This window comes from Balaenoptera acutorostrata, chromosome 5 (genome assembly GCF_949987535.1).
Source record: "Balaenoptera acutorostrata chromosome 5, mBalAcu1.1, whole genome shotgun sequence".
NCBI lineage: Eukaryota > Metazoa > Chordata > Mammalia > Artiodactyla > Balaenopteridae > Balaenoptera > Balaenoptera acutorostrata.
This window is the reverse complement of record NC_080068.1, coordinates 109283329-109293623: the sequence shown is the minus strand read 5'-3', so window position 1 is coordinate 109293623 and position 10295 is coordinate 109283329.

Sequence of the window (10295 nt, the reverse complement as noted above, 5' to 3'; positions counted from 1 at the left end):
TCCAAAAAATTACAGAGGAAAGAACACTCCCAAACACATTTTTGAGGCCACCATCACCCTGTTACCAAAACCAGACAAAGATACTACAAAAAAAGAAAATTTCAGACGAATATCACTGATGCATATAGATGCAAAAATCCTAAACGAAATACTAGCAAACAGAATCCAACAACACATTAAAAGGATCCTACACCATGATCAAGTGGGATTTATCCCAGGGATGCTAGGATTCTTCAATATATGCAAATCAATCAATGTGATACACCATATTAACAAATTGAAGAAGAAAAACCATATGATCATCTCAATAGATGCAGAAAAAGCTTTTGATAAAATTCAACACCCATTTATGATAAAAACTATCGAGAAAGTGGGCATAGAGGCAACCTACCTCAACATAATAAAGGCCATATATGACAAACCCACAGGAAACATCATTCTCAATGGTGAAAAATTGAAAGCATTTCCTCTAAGATTAGAAACAAGACAAGGATGTCCACTCTCACAACTATTATTCAACATAGTTTTGGAAGTCCTAGACATGGCAATTAGAGAAGAAAAAGAAATAAAAGGAATCCAAATTGGAAAAGAAGAAGTAAATCTGTCACTGTTTGCAGATGACATGATACTATACATAGAGAATCCTAAATATGCTACCAGAAAACTACTAGAGCTAATCAATGAATTTGGTAAAGTTGCAGGATACAAAATTAATGCACAGAAATCTCTTGCATTCCTATACACTAATGATGAAAAATCTGAAAGAGAAATTAAGGAAACACTCCCATTTACCATTGCAACAAAAAGAATAAAATGCCTAGGAGTAAACCTACCAAGGGAGACAAAAGACCTGTATGCCGAAAACTATAAGACACTGATAAAAGAAATTAAAGATGATACCAACAGATGGAGAGATATACCATGTTCTTGCATTGGAAGAATCAATATTGTGAAAATGACTATACTACCCAAAGCAACCTACAGATTCAATGCAATCCCTATCAAATTACCAATGGCATTTTTTACGGAACTAGAACAAAAAATCTAAAAATTTGTATGGAGACACCAAAGACCAAGAATAGCCAAAGCAGTCTTGAGGGAAAAAAACGGAGCTGGAGGAATCAGACTCCCTGACTTCAGACTATACTACAAAGCTACAGTAATCAAGACAATATGGTGCTGGCACAAAAACAGAAACATAGATCAATGGAACAAGATGGAAAGCCCAGAGATAAACCCACACACCTGTGGTCAAGTAATCTATGACAAAGGAGACAAGGATATACAATGGAAAAAAGACAGTCTCTTCAGTAAGCGGTGTTGGGAAAACTGGAGAGCTACATGTAAAAGAATGAAATTGGAACACTCCCTAGCACCATACACAAAAATAAACTCAAAATGGATTTGAGACCTAAATGTAAGACCGGACACTATAAAACCCTTAGAGGAAAACATAGGAAGAACACTCTTTGACATAGATTACAGCAAGATCTTTTTTGATCCACCTCCTAGAGTAATGGAAATAACAACAAAAATAAACAAATGGGAACTAATGAAACTTCAAAGCTTTTGCACAGCAAAGTAAACCATAAACAAGAGGAAAAGACAACCCTCAGAATGGGAGAAAATATTTGCAAACGAATCTACAGACAAAGGATTAATCTCCAAATATATAAACAGCTCATGCAGCTCAATATTAGAAAAAGAAACCCAATCCAAAAATAGGTAGAAGATCTAAATAGACATTTCTCCAAAGAAGACATACAGATGGCCAAGAAGCACATGAAAAGCTGCTCAACATCACTAATTATTAGAGAAATGCAAATCAAAACTACAAAGAGGTATCACCTCACACCAGTTAGAATGGGTATCATCAGAAAATGTACAAACAACAAATGCTGGAGAGGGTGTGGAGAAAAGGCAACCCTCTTGCACTGTTGGTGGGAATGTAAATTGATACAGCCACTATGGAGAACAGTATGGAGGTTCCTTAAAAAGCTAAAATCAGAATTACCGTATGATCCAGCAATCTCACTACTGGGCATATACCCAGAGAAAACCATAATTCAAAAAGAACGTGCACCCCAATGTTCATTGCAGCACTATTTACAATAGTCAGGTCATGGAAGCAACCTAAGTGCCCATCAACAGACGAATGGATAAAGAAGAGGTGGTACATATATACAATGGAATATTACTCAGCCATAAAAAGGAACGAAATTGGGTCATTTGTAGAGACGTGGATGGATCTAGAGACTGTCATACAGAGTAAAGTGAGTCAGAAAGAAAAAAACAAATATCATATATTAATGCATGTATGTGGAACCTAGAAAAATGGTACAGATGAACCAGGTTGCAGGGCAGAAGTTGAGCCACAGATGTAGAGGACAAACTTATGGACACCAAGGGGGGAAAGCCGCGTGGGGGTGGGAATGGTGGTGTGATGAATTGGGTGATTGGGATTGACATGTATACACTGATGTGTATAAAATTGATGACTAGTAAGAACCTGCTGTATAAAAAAATATATAAAATAAAATAAAATTCAAAAAAAAAGGACAGTAGAAATATAGGTGCTGTCTATGAGAGAGGTGTTGGAATAGAAGTATAAATAGGAGGCAGAAACAATTTTGCAATGAGAAGGAGGGACAGTTGGGGAAGTCACAAAAAAGGTCTTTAGCTGAATCATCAGTTTTCAAGGTAGAAAGTGTATGTGTGCGTGTGTGTGTGTGTGTGTGTGTGTGTGTAGGATATTCAGGGGGAATGAATAGCTTGTGCAAGGACATGGAAGTCTGAGAGTTTTATAGTGTTTTGTTTAGAGAAGTTCTATATATACAGAATTTATGTGTAGAAGTATTAAAGGACATCTTCAGGAAAGTCTCTTATGGGGCCTAATACTTCTGGAACCACAATGTAATGACTTTTTTTCCCATCTCACATAAACATATAGGATTAATAGGCAATCACTAATTTCCTAAATTGAGATATGTCAAAATCTTCTTGTCCTTTCCTGAAGATAAAATCAGGGTAGCATCTGTACCATCTGTAAATCCACAACTAAAAACCTTGTGTTTGTGCTTTTTATCCTTTTGTGTTTCTATAAAAAATAGAGGACACTTGATCCATAGTGTTCTGAATTAGGTAGACTTTTGATTAGATATTATCATGGGCCAATAATTTCTGCTCATGATGTCATTCAATCAAAATAATGAAATTTGTCAGGCATCCGCGCTTAGCCTTAGACAACAGAATGAATCTGAGGTGAAATCTATATGTTGATGCTTTATTGTAGAGTACAGTTCAGGGGCAGCAAGAGTGAAGGGAAAAAGGAAGTGAGGAAGAGACGAAGGGAAAGCATATGTAACACGATATGTTATCGAAGTGGCCACAGCTTCAAAAGAAGACATAGACATTTAACTAGTCTTTTGGGATGGCTCTGGGGAACCATGTGGAACCATGGTTTCTTGTATAGTCTGCAGAGGGGAGGAGGGGAGAGGAATTTATCTTCTGGATCCCTCTGCTTACTGTTCAAAGTGTATCCCATTGAACATTAACTCCCTCCCCCTTCTAGGTTGCCAGCACATACCGTACGTGGCCCTGCTACAGCCTGAGGTTCCAGAAGGAAAGGAGTATGGAACGTAGTAAGGCCCAATGCAAATGTGGAAGAGAGTTTGCTGAGAGGGTAGGAGTAGCCTTTGAGGTTTAGAAATGAGTCTTTTAGCCAGAGGTAGTATGCTGAATGCTATCAGGGACAGGAACGACTGCTCACCTTGAATGATGTACTTACCTTACTAACCACATGTGTGCCAAAATTTTCTAGGTCAACTTTAGTCCTTGGGGAGTACTTGTAGATGAAGACAGGCTTGAGGGAACGCAATTCCTCTGAACAGACCTAGTTACCATAGGACACCAGGAACATCTGAACTATGGCTCGCTCCTCTGACTGCATGTTGAATGGCTGGAAGTCACTTCCAATTTCATAACTAACATTAAGAACATTTATCAGAGTGACTTTTCCCCTAGTTAACAGAGACTCTCCCCACCATCTCTTCATAATATGGCCTCTCTTTTTAAATTGTTGTGTACAAATGTTAAAACTTTCAAAACCTAATTCTAACTTTCAAAAATGACAGTAGTTTTGTAAATGTCATTACAAAAATAGGGTATTTTCAGTTTAGGCTGACCGATTCCTTCTAGGCACAATTCCTGCATTGTAGGTAGTGAATCTGACATAGGCAGCATTGGCTATAGATTGTGGAACTCAGACTGAATGAGTTATTCTTTTCCTAGTACGATAACTTGAAATAGAGGAGAAAAAATACCACACTTCCAGGCTAGAGTATGAGTTCTTTAAAATACACACACACACACACACACACACACACACACACACACAATATATATTTTGATGTCACCTTTCACTATTATTTTAATTTTGATTTAGACAACAGGAATATAATTTCTACTCTTCAAATTACATTTAAGAGTTCATTTCTCAGATTTGGGAGGCAAGACTGAAAGAAATACCAATACCTAAACACAAGTATGTTTTTAATCTATTTTTAATTTCTGTTTCAGTCCAACCTGAAATGTTGATCTATTGTCCTTTGGATTGCATTGAACCTATTAGCTGCTCCGCTCACAAATGCTAATATTTCTGTGACACGCGGAGCCTGGCTCCTGCAGCTTTTGCTTCAGGCATCACCTCATTATTCTTTTCAGCTCCTTATTAGAGAAAAGCCACTGACCTCTTACCTGGGTCTCTCTATCCAGTTAGTACTTGTGAAAGGGCAACTCATCTCAAGGCTTCTGTATACCTGCTGTGTTTCTAAATCACCTTATATTCTTATCTTTCCCATTTCCACCTCAGAATAGAAATATATAGACAAGGTACCATCTTTCTGCTCTTTCTTCCCTAGTTATCAAAGAACCCATGATAACTTACCTCCATTTAAAAAATGGCTACTTTCACAATATTATTGCTGATGAAGAGAAAATGTCCTGCTATTTATCTTTTTAAAAATAACTTCTCTCACTTCATTTTTTTTTCTTTGTTAATGACTACTAATGAGTATTACTTAGAATACACAACTCTGATATTATATTTCCTATGTGCTTTTAAGGAAACCTGGTTTTGTTCATCCCCACTCCCAGTTTTAAATCTGAGTCCTTTGCAGGACCAAACTTTTTTCTTCCTTACATTTAGACATATTTTGAACATAACATGTCAGAACTGTTTTTAAATGAAGTGTTTGGTCACAGCAACCAATACTAAAGTCTTTCTATTACCGGAAATCTTTCCCAGGACCCACACCTTCAGGTGCGTTAAAGCTGATGGAAGCAAAACATCATTCTAGAGCCCGAATTTAAGATATTTCCATACAAATTCAACCAAAGAGACAATTTTCACAGATGACACCAAATTTCAGTTTCTTTTTTATTTTTTATATTTATGTGAGTCTGATTTATGTAAGACTTTTACTTTGATCAATTACCCTGAATGAGAATACTTCTATCACTTGACATCTGTGCTTCTGACCAGGTTGGAAGATAGGGTCAAAGGGCCATGTACCACGTGAAATGAAAACATCAGTGTGTACAGATGATAGTTTTACAGAAACCAAACTGCTCACTACAAAGGAATAACACTAAAAGATGAGATAGGAGCAGTTTCAGGAAAAAAAAACAAAAAAAAGTCCTTGAACAATAAGAGAGTAAAAGATTTATTATAAATAACTGCAAGAGAATTATTTTTGTATGCTATAATATTTCTCAAATCAACACAGTCTCCTCTTTTGTCACTGAATGACTGGGTAAAGGCAAGCATCGAAACTGGACCAGGTAAAGCCCGATGTTTATGTGGGAGGGGTGTTGTTGCATACATTAGTGACTTCTGCTCCTCATGTGCCTCTTTTTTTTTTTGGAGTGCACATCCTTTTGTCCAAAGGTTTCTTCCTCATTTCTCAAAATGCTGGGATTGATGGAGAAGAAGCAGAGTTCACAAAGTCTCTGCATAAATGAAATTTTTAAAGATATGTATTTAAATTGAAAATGCTTTAAATTTTATTAAGTTAATCATTTTATATGAAAAAAAAAAGGGCCAGAATATTGAAAAAAAATTGGTTAAATATTGGGGAGCGAATTATTTTCTCTCTGATACAGTCCTTGTGTTTGTGTTTATAGCAGTATTGGTCACCAAGTGATTTCTCCAGCAAATGATATTATAGAAGACTGAAGAGAGTCATGTCTTTGTTAAGCATGAGTGAAATCAGAAATGGGAAAAAAAAATCTGTGCATAGAGAAAATAGACTTGAATTGCTAATCTAGATTCTGAAGGCTGGCGTACTAATATTTCTGGGCATTGTCTAACAAAAATCTGAGGGCCACTTACTTTCCAAGTATGAGAGGTACCAGAATTCTTATCCACTAAGTCGTGATCAGTTCTGGAAAAGCCAGGGAAATGGAAAAACCATCCCACATCTCTTCCTCTCCTTTACCATCTAAAAAATTCAAACCAGTCATTCCCCCATCCCCCATACTGCCATAAAATTGGTCTATTTCATGTTTCTTGCCTATTAAAACACTTCAATGAACACTTACTATCTATCAAAGTATAATTTCTTGACTGGTGAAAAAGAGTTCCTAGACTCAATTCCAGTGTATGTGTGTGTGTTTAATCTCACCCACACCAATTCTTGGATGCCAACAGAGTGTCCAAGGATTCACCTCAATTCTGACACTATCTACCTGCAGATAGAATCAAATTCCACAGGTAGTTGGCTCAGTCTCACAAGACCACCCACCACTCAGATTCCAGTCACAAGCCCGTTATTTCCTCTACTTCTGACCAACTGGCTATATATTAGAGGTCCCATGACCCACTCCTTAGGTTCAGTTAGTTGGTTAGAAAGGCTCACAGAACTCAAGAAAACCCTTTTACTCACTAGATTATCAATTTATTATAAAAGGATATTAAAGGATATGAATCAAGAGCCAGATGAAGAGATACATCTGGTGAGGTCCTGAACAAAGGCACTTCTGTCCTCCTGGAGCATGAGACGTGGCTTGGTGGCACATGGAAGCATTCTGGTTTCCCAGCATGGATGCTGTCCAAAAAAGGACCAAAAAGTTTTTCTGGGGAAGGATTTTATGGAGGCTTCATTACATAGACATGATTGACCAACTCATTGGCCAATGGCAATTGATTCAACCTCAAGCCCCTCTCTCCTTCCCAGAAATCAGGGCATGGGACTGAAAGTTCCAACCCTCTAATCACTGGCAACCAGCCCACACCCTTAGCTGCTCTCCAAAAGTCAGCTCATTGACATAACAAAAGACACTTTTTATCATTCTCAACATTTAGGCAATTCCAAGGATTTTGGGAGCTGTGAGCCAGGAACCGTGGATGAAGACCAAATATGTATGAGAAATATATTTGGGTCATCTGAATGACTAAATGTATATTTTTTATTAATCAGTATCATGACTAGTATATAAATTCATTTATTATTCAACTCTTGAGGAAACAAATGTTCAGTTTTGTCAAGCTACTTCCCCAGTTACACCGTGCACTGCATCTGTTTGTGTTATATATAATTCCCTGAAGGTGACTTTTGCATACATTTTTCCTTTAGTTTGAATGCCTTACCATCCTACTCTTAGTCTATCAGTCAGACCATGACTTAGTTTTTGAAAATCAGCTCAATATCACTCACCTTCAGAAGAAAAAAAAAAAAATATATATATATATATATATATATATATATAACACTGTATATATACTTTCTATTCTCTGTATATGTTTTCATTGTTTTGCTCTTATCAGTCTTGTCATTTTATTTGTTTGTCTCTCATACTGTAAGCACTTTGAGGGCAAACTCTAGGCCTTATTCATCTTGCACACCAGTGTATGGCTTGATATTTGGTGCACAAGAGTTGCAAGATGGACATCTTTGTAGGAAGAGTGAATGGATGAATCTAGGAAATTAAACCGTCCTAAATTGTTTCTGGACACTATATAAATCCATCACACTTAGTCTGGAAAATGGATCCCAGTTCAAAGGTCAGTTTTGGATTTAGGGACATCTCCAAAGCAGGCTTAGAAATCTCTTCTTAGAGTGGACAGTACCCTTTACACAATTCCAGAACTGCCTTAGCTGTCAATAATGGAGACAGTTAAGTTGATACTGCTGAGCAAAGTGAAAGTCCTTTGTCCCAAACCATTGGTGTTGCCTGGTGTGTTTTTTGGAAGAAACCACTGAATAAATATTTTAATAAATTAATTAATTTTGAATTGGTTAGGTGTTTTAAAGATATATTTATTAAAGTAGAAAAGCTTTACACTTTCAAGTGAAGTAGCACATCTGCAAAGCACTGAATCAACTTGCAAATCACTGACCTATATAGGATAGTAAGTATAAATAGGGAAGATGGGGAAAGAGTGGCTCTAAAATGAAGAGAGTTTGTAATGAGAAGAAAAGAGGAGCATTAGGAGATGACTTATTCATCTTGCACCTAGAGCAGGGCTTGATACTTGGTAGATGCTCAATATAGTTTTGTTGAATAATTGAATGACAGAATGAATGAATAAGCCAGGCAGACAGAAGGAGGGAGATATGAAGAGCTGCTATATTTGGGTGAGTTTTCAGTAGAAGATCACAGAATGAAAAATGTTCTACTCTGATCATGAATAGAAAGCAGAGAAATATATGAAGTATTAGTAGAAGGAGAATAGAACAAGCCTTGATTTTTTTTTAAAGTTTTTTTTTTAGTGGTTTGAGGGTTGGCAATTTTATTTATTTATTTATTTATTTATCTGGCTGTGTTGGGTCTTCGTTGCTGCGCGTGGGCTTTCTCTAGTTGTGGCGAGGGGACTACTCTTCGCTGTGATGAGTGGGCTTCTCATTGCAGTGGCTTCTCTTGTTGCAGAGCACGGGCTCTGGGCACACGGGCTTCAGTAGCTGTGGCATGCAGGCTCAGTAGTTGTGGCTCGCGGGCTTAGCTGCTCCACGGCATGTGAGATCTTCCTGGACCAGGGATCAAACCCATGTCCCCTGCATTGGCAGGCAGATTATTAACCACTGCACCACCAGGGAAGTCCAAGCCTTGATTTTTAAAAGCTCTCTCTATATGTAATTTACCATAAAATCCACTGATTTTATGTGTACACTTTGGTGGAGTTTTATTAAATTTAAAGTTGTTCAGTCAGCAACACAATCTAGTTTTACAACATTTTCATCATCCCCAGAAATTCCCTAATGCCCAGTTTAGCCAATCCTCACTCCTATCACCAGCCCCAGGTAAACTTTGATCTGTTCTCTGTCTCTACAGTTTTGCTATTTTTAGAAATTTCATATAAATGTAATCATACTATAAGTAATCCTTTGTGTAAAACTTCTTTCACTTAGTATAATGTTTCTGAGGTTTCATGTTGCATGTATCCACTAATTCATTCCATTTTCATTGTTGAGTAGTAGTCCATCATGTGGATATACCACAGTTTGTTTTGCCATTCAACTGTTGATGGATTTTTAAACTGTCTCTATTATTTATAAATTTTGAATAATGCTGCTATGAGCATTCACATTAGTCTTTGTGTGGACATACACCTTTCTTTTGGGGGACGGGGCAGATACTTAGGAGTAGATTTGCTGAGTCATATAGTAAATGTATGTTTAACTTTTTAGGAAATTCCCATCTACTTTCCAAAGTGCAAAACTACATCTAACGTGAAGTTTCTTTTTTGTTGTTGTTGATCATTATTACTGAAGTTGTTTTCTCTTAATGTATACCGGTTAAGTGATTAAACTTAACAATTAAAATCAATTGAGTCACTTTTTCCCATACTTATAAATAGAGATGCAAGAGTCACTACGGTTTTTTGAAATTTTTGCCAAGAAAATCAAAGCAAATCAAAACCCAAGAGCAAGAATATAAGAATGCTTAAAGGCTTATAAGCTATAAGTGTGCAAACTTTAAAATCAGGTTGGTTTTCACTTAACAAATCTGATAACAGTTATATGAAAATGTACCTCGTTTGTATCTTACATTTACTTTCTTTATATTGCATTTCAAATATTTGTATATTATTCACATTGTGCATTTAAATTATACTGTTGAAATGTAATAATTTTAGAAAAAGGGGCTACATGATTATATAATCTAATTTGTACTAAATTTTAATTATCTGTGATGAAGAAAAATCATTACTAGTCCATATAACCAAGTGCTAAATGATAGCAGTTTCCTAAATTACAAGTAATGATTTTCAGTAGATGCTCAAAAATGTAACAGCA